Genomic DNA, 12,359 nt, shown 5'->3' with positions numbered 1-12,359 from the left:
TTTAGTTCAAAAATTCAGACATTATTTGCTTGGGAATCAAGTCATATTTAATGTGGACCACCAGGCACTCTTGTTCCTAATCAACAAACCTTAGTTAACAAGAAGATTTGCTAGATGGATGTTGCTATTGCAGGAATTTGATTTCAAAGTTATTCATGCTCCTAGGAAAGAGCATGACATAGCTGATTCATGACATAGCTGATTATCTCTGTAGACTAGGCAATGATGATATGGAGGCAGGAGTTCTTGATCAACTTCCTAATGCTAAACTTTTTGAAGCTCAGGTAATAGATCATGACTCCTATTATGATCAGCTATTGCATTTCTTACAGGATGGAGTGATGCCTGCACACTTTACAACAGATCAAAGGAAAAGATTGGCATTGAAGAGTTGGTCATTTCAGGTTATTATGAATCTTTTGTACAAAAGAGGAGTTGATAATGTTTTATGGAGTTGTGTTCATGAATTTGAGCAACCAATAGTTCTTCATGAAGCTCATTTCGGACTGTCAAGAGGTCACTTTTCTGGAGAAATTATAGGCATGAAAAATTTGCAGGCAGGTTTATGGTGGCCTACTGTGTTGAAGGATGATCATCAATATGCTAAGGAGTGTTTGCAATGCCCGAAGGAGGGTCAACCTCTGGACAGGGATAGAATGCAGGATCATCCTGTATTACCACTTGAACCATTTCAGAAATGGGGAATAGATGTTGTTGGACCCATTAAGCTAGTTGCAAAAAGGATAGGTAATAGATACATTTTGGTTTACAGTGATTATGCCACAAAATGGGTGGAAGCTCAATCCTTGAAGGATAATAAAGCTATTAGTGTGGCCAAGTTTTTGTATACTAACATCATGACTAGGTTTGGATGCCCCATTGAGTTGGTCAATGATAGGGGTGAGCATTTTTTGAATCAAGTTATTCGAGACTTGACTGTCAGGCACATGATTCTTCATAAGAAGTCCACCCCATACCATCCTTAGGCTAATGGGCAAGCTGAGAGTTCCAACAAGATCTTACTCTGTATTCAGAAGAAAATTGTTGAGGATAACATGAAGGATTGGGATGTAAAGTTGGATTCTGCATTGTGGGCTTTTAGGACTGCATACAAGGTGACAACTAGACTTACACCTTTCAGGTTGGTGTATGGATTAGAGGCTATGGTCTCTATGGAGTTTGTGGTCCCAAGTTTAAGAGTTGTTGTTGAACATAAATTGGATCCTGAATAGTCAGTGCAGCATCGGATGGAACAACTCTTGAAATTGGAGAAAGATAGGGTGTTAGCTGCCTACGTGTTAGGAATCACATAGCAAAGGAGACAGGCTTGGGTGAATAGACACATTAAAAAGAAATTTTTTGAAAAAGGCGATTGGGTTGTTGTTTACAATTCCCGACTAGGAAAATTTCCATGTAAACTAAAGCTTCGGTATGCTAGACCGTTTATCATTTATGAAGATATTGGACAATGTACATTTCTGCTAAAAAAATTGCAAGGCAATATCTTGAAACATACTAGTTTCAGGTTGAAAAGGCTAGTGCAACCTTATTATTCACCTATTAATTTAATTTTTCATGTTGGTACAAAGGACTCCATTTTTTAGGGTTGCAAGAGTGAAGGGTCACAATTGCATGATTCTGACATGACAATTGGCACAAATGAAGGGTCACTCAAAGATGACTTAGACTTCACTTTTGAAATGGAGAAGGACATAGGGTCTTTTTTTGTTTCTTCTCTTTCTCCATCATTGTGTGCTTCGCACCCTACTATTGCTGCCATGACCCACATGTGTTGAAGCTCTGCAAAGGAAGCTAGCATTACCAAAACATGCTTGGCTGGAAGAGGAGGAGGAGGAGGAGTATGATGTGTCTGATGATGAACGACCTATGTGACATAAGGATGACAAATCAACATCAAAGCAAGTGTCGCAACTATCAAGTCCTAATGCTGTGAGTACTCCCTTTATTGACTCTATCTTAGTCCTTGATCTTGAGGACAAGGTCCATAGTGGTTGGCTGCAAAGTATTGGCCTATATGCATTTGCTTGTCTACCATGGTCTCAATGGGCAACGAATAGTCATGCGTCAGCACAATTGGATGTGTTGAGGCAAGCACAGGGTATGATTGCAGGCCGCATAGAATTAACTCCCCATGAATGACAATCGGACATTGTGGAGATGCAATGAAGAGTAGATGTACCAGGCATTTGGGAACCATGCTGGTTCTAGAAATGTCTATATCTTGAAAAGAATTGATGTTGTGAGGAAATTGCAGTTGCATTGGTTCATGGAACGCTTCATGATGTTTAATAAAACTGACAGCATAGCCAGGGAAACTTATGGAGTTACTTACTATGTGCGGAACATTGGCATACCGAATCGGGCAGGATTGATGCTTGATAGACTCATGGATAAGACTAAGATATCAAGGCCTAAATATGTTTTTCAGAAATCTCGAATGGGGTGTTATTTAGTTGCACTCTACGAATATGCTCAGTCACATTATCCTGATGTTGCTTTGGAGACTTTGCATGATTTGAAACCATTGTCTACATCAAGTGATGCAGTGCAGGGTGATGGTCAGAATGCAAGTTTTGCTTTTAGCAAAAAGGATGATGACAGTGATAGCCTCTTTGCAGGTGATGAACACAAAAAGGCTATTTACAGGGTTTAGTACAGGTTAGATATGACAAAGAATATGCTCTCAAGGTTACATTGGAATTTGTTAAAAAAAATCATCAAGATATGTCTTTGGATGATGTGGTTACTCATGGGAACCAGGAACATGCAGGTACTGTTTAATAGGAGGGCCAGGAGCATTCAAAAAAGAAACTAAAAATTGGCAAAATTTGGCTAAGAAGTATGCATGGATATGCTATTAAGCAGCAGGATATTTCTGCAAATATTCAGGTTCTTGCAAAATCTGAGGTTGTTGGTGAGCATGTGGGTGTTGATAAGATAGATGTTCCATTTGTTTCAGCTCATTCTCAAGTTGATGATGCTACATTCAACAGTTTGTCAGATGCATTGAATATGATGAAGAAAGTGATGATGTATTTTGAGTAGACTCAAAAGAATTATGTTCAAACAGTAGTTGAACTTAAATAGCTAAAGTTTCAGTTGGATATTCAGTAGAAGAGGTGTGATGAGTTGTCCAAACACTTGCAGGTGAAGCAAGTTGAATATGATTCACTACAAACAAAATACCTTGCAAAAATTACAGATTTGCAATAGTTACTAGATAAGCGAAAGATGTCAGCAACATTGTTTGAAAGATGGACTCATGAATTGAAGGATAAATGTATGCAAGAATTGCAGATTTTTGTGGATATGCAGGTTGGGTTGTAGGCTAAACATAAGATGTTGATGGAGAGGTTTAAGCCTCTTAAAAATGTTGAAGAGCAGATATTGTAGAATTTGGAAGTGGATGTTGATGCTTATGTAGCATTGAAGTCTGAATTCTCATGAGATTCAACATGCTTTGATTACTGATGTTAAAAATACTTGGCAGGTTATGGCTACGAGATTTGAGAATATGGTTTCTAAACCATATCACATGCTTAAGGATGCTTTTGTGTCAGCTAAGTATGATGCACTGATTCATGAAAATAATGCATTGGTTAAATAAGTATTTGATTTGTAGGCTATGAATATGGGTCTTACTGCCAAGATGGGGAATGCATTGGATGTGAAGAGGAAGAGTGATGATTATGTGGCATCTTTATTACAGGAAAAGAATTTTCAGATGATGGACAAGCATGCTATGTTGCAGCAAGTTATTCATGAGGCGCATGAAGAAATTAATGCTATGGGTCATGGAACTGTTGAGGATCATGTTGTTGATGGTTCGGTGTGTCGGATGTCTACTTGCAGAGACATCATTCATTACACTCCTAGTTTTTTTCATAGTTGCCTTTGATGTACTTCTTCTTTTTTGATCATGATATACTGTAGTGCACTTTGTTGACTCTTAGAACCAATTATGCAACTCCATCAGAGGGCTTTGAGTATCTTAGAGGGGCTCTACTCAGAACTGCTTAGTGTGGCTTGTCAAGGGGTGCAAGGCCTCTGGCAAGGCATAACTGTGTTCTCTGAGTTACTCATTATCATACTTAGTTTCTATGCTTTCAGATAGATAGCTGCATGCTTGTGGGTTTGAGTTTTGATTGTCCTAGTCATCCACCGAGTTGTGCCAAGTGTTAAGGCTCGAATTGCACTTGCTATTAGTACTTTTATGCCTTAGTACTAGTATACATGTAGAACTAGCATATGTAAAGTGACTTAAAATGTCATATGAAGTTTTTACCTGACATTCAGGCGCCTTCCTAACGTTCAAGAAATTGTATCTTTTGAGATCCTGTGTGATGAGTAATGTGATCTTCTTCAGGACAGCACCAGATTTTGGTTGCTCATCTATGGTTCTATTACTGTGTATTTGTGTTCTGAATATTTACGATGCCTATTTCAAGTTATTTGATCACAAGAGTGGTCGTGATGACAGAGAATTGTGTGATAGTTTTCAGGACGGCAATTCTGTGTTGATGAATGTAATATCAAGTTTGTGTTTGCATAATGTTCTTGAAGAATAAATGTATGAGATGACTGTAAATTATGTCAGGGAGTTTCCTATAGTAACATAGTTGTTTCAGGCAGTTTGATGTTTCCTGTATTTTCTGTTATGGTCTTGATAGGCCATAACGCCCTTGCATTCTATGAGAAGCATTCTCAAGTAGTAGAGCTCACTTGTAGAAGGAGAAACAAAATAAATGTGACCATAAACATCTCCCTTTTTTCTCTTAGTCCAAATTTTCCTTACTGGGTTCCAAACCCAATGTTGAGGGAAATCCTGGTACAACAATACATTGGCCTCAAGATGACGTTGATTGCAAACAAACCACTTTGTCATAGTTATTCTCTACATGCTCGCATTTGGAACTACCTACCTCATATCATCACTGTCATGGAAGGTCACCACATTTTGTCTTGGATGTGAGCATGCAAACATATGATATATGGCTTCTCATTGTGCAACAAGTACTCAAAAATACTCCAACATGCCTCAGAAGCTGATACATATGTATCTCATCAACAGTTTCAATTGCAACACAATTGTTTCCTACGTGCTCTTCCTGTAGACCAAAACCTTATTGTTGCACAATCATGCCCTTTGTAGACATATTTATAAAGGTATTTTACAACACAAATGTTAGAATACACCTCCACATTAATGTGCACTTTGTATTTTTTGGATAGGTAGGGGTTGTAAGGCACAACCTAGCAATTGTCAAAGTAGGCATCTCTGATTAGAACCTATTTTCCATTGTTTCTTCTCATATAAATGGTATAACCATGATCATCTTTCATTGTGAAGTTTGCGCAACTCTGTGGGTAAGGCCAATAACATTTGTTTTTCACCATGCAAGGACTTTTTGTTCCAAGAACATCTTTCATTGTGAAGTTTGGGAAATTGCACTGGTAATAATAACAACATTTGTCGTTCACCATGCATAGACTTTTTGGTCCAAGATGGCCACAAGGGCCATGCATGTTGTATGAAACAACTATTTCAAACAAATCAAGAAACTTCTATTCATCTAGAAGCTCAACACAATTCTATCATGATGATCAACATCATTTGGCTTAAAATCATTACACAATATCAGAAGTGTATGCGAGTGTGGCAAGCCTCGTCTTTGGAACTCAACCACAATCACAAAGGCTGCAAGTTTGCCAAACAAACTTTTCTTCACAAGTGTTTCCATCATGTCCTTGTGTTTTTAAAAGAAGACTCTAGTGGTCAAGTCCAACCTATCATGAACCATCTAACCAAGCAATAAAGCATCCCTAATCTCCACCCACCTTGGATTACACATGAAGGTTATAAAGAGATCAAGTTTACCCTTACTACAAACAATGGCCATGGCATCCTGATATAGTCGATACATGTGCCGAGGGCCTCTTATAAATGAGGACAAAAGAACAATGCACTTACCACGAGTAAACCTTAGCATGCAAAGCTTATTGATTCAAATGATACAATGTCAACATGCAGTGTTTAATGATACAATACGCATCCACTATAAATTGTTGCAACCACCTCCCACCTTACAGCATGCATACAATGGTGTCATCTCACACCTGAAGATGATATGCATAGTACTCTATCTATGTAACACAAACTTTTTTGGTCACATGTTCCAAAGGTATATTGTCATCCACTAGAAAATATGGGATTTTCAAGTGCCACCCATCTTCCCCATTTGGAAAAAAAAGAATGTACAACAATGGCATGTAGCTCTGATGGAGGCTGGACATGGTTACATATGGACCACTCCTTGTATAAACATTTATATCGCAGTGTTGCAAGTTGTAATCGTTATCTTGACCCAGCATAATAGTAGCAACCTCATTCCTAGTTGGCATATAGTTGTCATGATGTTGCACATCCCTCAACAATAGTCATCCTTATCTCTATTGCAAGGTTCTCCATCAACATCTCCCCAACAGTTTGAAAGGCTCTTGCATAAACGTTTCTAGCATGCATCATTGCTTGCAATGAAGCCAATATGTCAAAGTCAAGGCCATACATTATCAACATTCTATTTTGAAGTTCATGTATGTATCGTAAACATATAATTGGGCAACCTTGGTCTTGCATGATTGCTGATATTAGGGAACATTGACCCAATATGGTGATACACAAAGCCATGCACTCAAAAGGTGTATCCATTCCCACCATCAAGAAATGATGCATCTATCTCTGCACCCAATGATACAAAAGTAAAGGGAACATTGTAGGCATGTATGTTTTTTTTCAACTTCCTACTCTCGTGATTATCGCCAATCATCAAACCATGCAAGGGCTAGAGCAGCGCTCATAGGGAAGGCAATGAGATCTTCCCATTATTGTAGCAGTGATTTTCAACAATTAGTCCACCAACAACTCCAAATCTTTGCATGGCATCAAGAGCGATTTTTGTTCATATCTACAAGATTGTGCAATCCAATGTCACGATGACAACATAACACAAGCATTGTAAAGATGCACCTCGAACCAAGGTATATCATGCAAAAGGGAGAGTGCTTTGCCATTGATAGGATCGAAAAGTGGTTCTAGCACATGATGCATGGCAAATGATACTTGAGAAATGCCAAGGCTTGCATGCTGCACTTCCTGTAATGGGCTTGCATAGACATATGCAAAGATTGATGGGAGATTTTAGGCTACATGATGAGTTTCATTTGTAGGAATGGAGGGCACTATAGGAACTTGATTTGGTAAGCCTATTGAAAGATGTGCAACATTCAATCCATCAAACCTAACATTTAGATTTGTACCTTGCAAATAAGAAAGATCTAACTAGAAGCTTCGAAGCTAAGTGAGAAGCCTAGCACTATGTCTTCGACTAACCCTTGTTGAGTTTAACCATAATCTACGCTTGAAGAATTGGGTCCCTTGACAATAAACACAAAGTTGGCACCATCCTTGAAGAATAGTATTACATAGGGCTATGAACAAAAGATATGCAATGTTGAATTGATAAAGAGAAAAATATATGTACACACGCACACACACACACACAGAGAAGTATACACTATGTACATTAGAGAGAGATAGGGGTGTGTGTGCATATAAAACTAAGCACAACATACATGAGAGAGAGAGAGAGAGAGAGAGAGAGAGAAGGAGCTATCCAAAACACTTTAACTACCACAAATGAAGAAGTTGGTATTTGAAGAAAGCAAATACAATAATAAGTTTGTTTCCATCAACAACAGAATACCAAAAATATTTTCATAGATTTCTCTTCAAACAAAAAGCTAACATTGAAATCTAGATGATATCCCAATCATGCTACTATTTCCAATAGTTGGACGGATATTATGATTATAACGAGCCATAGCATTGCCAATCATCCTAGAAGAAGAACCATTCTTGATCCTTACAGTGACCACATTTCCAATAGCTAGATGGATATTATGACTAATACTAGCCACAACATTGCTAGCCATCCTAGAAGTAGTACCATTCTCGATCCTTATAGTGACCACATTCAAATAGCCTAAATACAACCTAAAGTTAGCAACCTCACTCACAAATTTTTCTAGTTAAACCTTCAAGGTTTGGGGAATCAATATGCAATCTACAAGGCACACATAGATCCCTCGGGTCCACCCCATATCATGCCCCACATTTCACCATACATCTTGCTTGTATCCTTCTATATGTTGGTAACAATAGTCCTTAAAGCACATCATTGATTCCTACTTTCTAAGAGTTTTCTCATTCTACCATACACCAAAGATGATTTGCAACATTTCTTAGCTTGTTGCCGCAAGCATTGTAGCTCATGAACGAGGACACTGCCCCTTTCAACACGGGCGATTGTTGCTACAAACTGTAGTCAAGGCTCTCTTTATGGTTCTATCATGTGCTATTTATTAGCATGCTTAACATTCATTTGTCTCAGTGGAGTAGATAAAACAACCTCAAGAGCACCATTGTCAGAGGTCTCAATTGTCACATTAGGGTTTCAAACCTTCATATCTATTAAATATGCACACAATAGAATTGTAAATAAAAACCTAAAATTCGGCTCTACAACACACAAAGTGATTCAAAACTTTTACTAAAATAATATTTTTCAAACAATTCTATCTTCATCTACCATGCAAATATAGTCACACGCAGTGTCAAATGACCGAACTAGATCATTTTAATAATATCACTCCTTGATTTCACTCTGCCATGTTTGCTTTTCTAAATAGTATTGATGCGATTTGGATTCTTTGAAGAAAGCATCTATTTCAAAGAGAGACATAATATTAAAGTAAGAAAGACCTAATTAGAAGCTTCTTAATTGAGTATGAAGCCTAGCAATGTGTCTTTGAGTAACTCTTGTTGAGTTTAACCATACTCTATGTAACCGTAGAATCGATTTCCTTGACAAAGGATGAAAAGCTAGTGCCATCCTCTAATAATGAAACTAAGATATGTAAATCTGAAACGAGAAATGAGATGTATGTATGTATGTATGTATGTATGTATGTATGTATGTATGTATGTATGTATGTATGTATGTATGTATGTATGTATGTATGTACGTACGTACGTACTTGTGTTAGCTAATTGTTGCAAAAGTTGGTTAATGACTTATAAGTGTAACTTTATGCATAGAAGTAGACTCAATGTACACCTGACTCATGCTATAGGGTATAAAAGGGCTCCTAATCATGATCCAATACATATCATTTTTTATGGATGTAAATATGTTCATGTAAACTACAATGTTATTGATGGTTGCCAACATTTCCATGTAGCCAAAGTTTAAGTTTTTCTTTCATCCACAAATGAGTGAAATGATGGGTATAATGTCTTGAAGTATTGTTGCAAGCCTAGGACTAATGTGACATTAAATTCTATCATATGCATTGAGCAAGCTTGTTTGCAACAGTAAAGCAAGTTTTAAGGGGAAAGTCGTAATTGGGCCGACCTCAAAGAAGGCCACTTAAATGTGTGGTGGGCAAGGTGGTGTTTCCTTCTTTGTTTGCATTTCTTGAACCTTTTTTTTTTGTTCAAAGCTCTTCTTGCCTTCTTAATGTACGGTTGTGATCTCCTTGACTTATAATGTAGGGATCTCTAAATATGTTCATGTAAACTACAACATCATTGATGATTGCCAACATTTCCATGTAGCCAAAGTCTAAGTTTGCCTTTCATCCACATGTGAGTGAAATGATGGGTATAATGTCTTGAAGTATCATTGCAGGCTTGGGACTATTGGACATTAAATTCTATCATATGCATTGAGCAAGCTTCTTATGCGATAGTAAAGCAAATTTTAAGGGGAAGGCAATAATTGGGTTGACCTCCAAGAAGGCCACTTAAATATGTGGTGGGCAAGGTGGTGCCCACACACTACTTTGTGATTTTTATCAAGTGGCTTAATGGAGTGAAGGCACATCGTTAGTTCATTTTAAGCTAATAAATCGACTTAAGGCCCCTTCAATCACGGCATGCCATGGTAAATGTGATTTGGCATGTATGATATGGTAACTGAGAATGCCATCTAGATTTGCATATAGTTATTCACTACTCCTACATCCTATTTTTGAAGGAACATACTGCTTATTCACTTCTACTGTTTATTTTTCTCTCCTTTATATCTTCGGACTATAGTGAGTCTTTGGCCACTCTTGTTTGCCTCCCTTGCAAGGCCTTGGTAGTGCGTAGGGGAAGAAGGTTTCAATTTTAGTCTCAACATGGATTGCTAACGTTAGCTAATCCATGTTCCCACCTTATGGTAGAACTTAGGAAGAGTGTCCCTAGAAAAGTTTTCCCAAATGCAAACTTTAATTATGGCAATGGGAGAGAGAGAGAGAGAGAGAGAGAGAGAGAGAGAGAGAGAGAGAGAGAGAGAGAGAGAGAGAGAGAGAGAGAGAGAGAGAGAGAGAGAGAGAGAGAGAGAGAGAGAGAGAGAGAGAGAGAGAGAGAGAGAGAGAGAACTCTCACTTGGTGTGAGAGTTAACTCTTCTAGAAGCAATAACAAAGGTTATCAAGTGAGAGTTGAGAGAGAGAGAGAGAGAGAGAGAGAGAGAGAGAGAGAGAGAGAGAGAGAGAGAGAGAGAGAGAGAGAGAGAGAGAGAGAGAGAGAGAGAGAGAGAGAGAGAGAACTCTCACTTGGTGTGAGAGTTAACTCTTCTAGAAGCAATAACAAAGGTTATCAAGTGAGAGTTGAGAGAGAGAGAGAGAGAGAGAGAGAGAGAGAGAGAGAGAGAACTAGAGAGAGAGAGAGAGAGAGAGAGAGAGAGAGAGAGAGAGAGAGTTGAGAGAGAGAACTAGAGAGAGAGAGAGAGAGAGAGAGAGAGAGAGAACTCTCACTTGATAACCTTTGTTATTGCTTCTAGAAGAGTTAACTCTCTCTCTCTCTCTCTCTCTCTCTCTCTCTCTCTCTCTCTCTCTCTCAACTTTATAGGGAAGACCATGGACATTGTGCTACTCCATGTTTATGTGCAGATGTTGTTGTGTGTTGCCCCACATTTTGCTAATCAACGGACATGCTATTTGCTTCAACACTATTGTTTGTGTTGATGCATGTTGCTATCCCAGTGACGAAGGACATGTTGTCATACACTATTGCTATGCTATTGTACCACCAAATGCTTTGAAGTTCTGTAAGTTTTGCACTATTGAGTCTTGTGTTGAGAGTTGATATTGACGATTTGTTGTCCAACTCAGACTTATTTGGCTTCTTTGTTTGATGTGGTCTGCTTCATTTTTTCAAGTTGTGCAGATTATGAGGGCCCTAAATTTCCAAGCTAGTTTATGCAATTTACGTAGTCCTATTTTTAGTCATTTATGTTCTCAAACAATAATATGCTACAGAAAGTTTATGCAATTGTTTATATTGGCATCCATAAACATGTAAGTCTTATGTTCACAAAAAATAATATGCTACACAAAGTTTATGCAGTTGTTTATATTGGCCTCCATAAACATGTACATAATGTACATGCAAACAATACATGTGTCTGTGGCTGCGCGAGCCCGTGCGCAGAGACAGAGAGAGAGAGAGAGAGAGAGAGAGAGAGAGAGAGAGAGAGAGAGAGAGAGAGAGAGAGAGAGAGAGAGAGAGAGAGAGAGAGAGAGAGAGAGAGAGAGAGGGGGGGGGGGGGAGGGAGCCTTTGGAGGACAAAATGTATGTGAACACCTATGTCTCCTATGACGAGGAGGGTAATCCCATATTGATGGACTTAACACTGTTGATGAAGTGGAGTACACCTAACAACAAATACACATGTGGCAAAGCATTATAAGTGATGTAGACATGAATTAAATCATCAAATCAGTCAAATAAAATGAGATGGGCATTAGCATAAGCAAATACACAAAGCATTAAAAAGAAACACTTACCTGATGGTGAGAAATGACTACGAAAGTGTGTGCTTACACGGTTGATCCATTTGTAGGTGGGATGGTGTCCTCCGATCTCACACTCATGTACTGGCTGCATTAATTGGATCATGGCTTTCATTAAGGTCAATATGTTGGGTTCAACAATATTTTGTTTTGTTATGGTTCTGTTTTGTAAATGCAAAAAGAAACTTGCATTTTTTTTTTTGGAGTGCAAGCTATTTGGTGGATATTCGATTTGAGAATGGAAAAAATACATGCATACTTTTTTTTGTTTGACCTTTTTGTAATTCGATGCTTTTGTAAATGCAAAAGGAAACTTGCTTCCTTTTTTACAGGTGTAGCTATGTGACGTTTTGGAATTTATCTTTTTTGGATCAAAGAAGGAAAGCATAAGCATACATGCAAATTTGAAGAAAAGCTTATATGTTTGAAAGTTTTTAGG

Source organism: Lygodium microphyllum, chromosome 12 (genome assembly GCF_053477565.2).
Source record: "Lygodium microphyllum isolate KBCC chromosome 12, Lygodium_microphyllum_v1.1.10, whole genome shotgun sequence".
Classification (NCBI taxonomy): Eukaryota; Viridiplantae; Streptophyta; class Polypodiopsida; order Schizaeales; family Lygodiaceae; genus Lygodium; species Lygodium microphyllum.
This window is presented reverse-complemented; position numbering follows the sequence as displayed.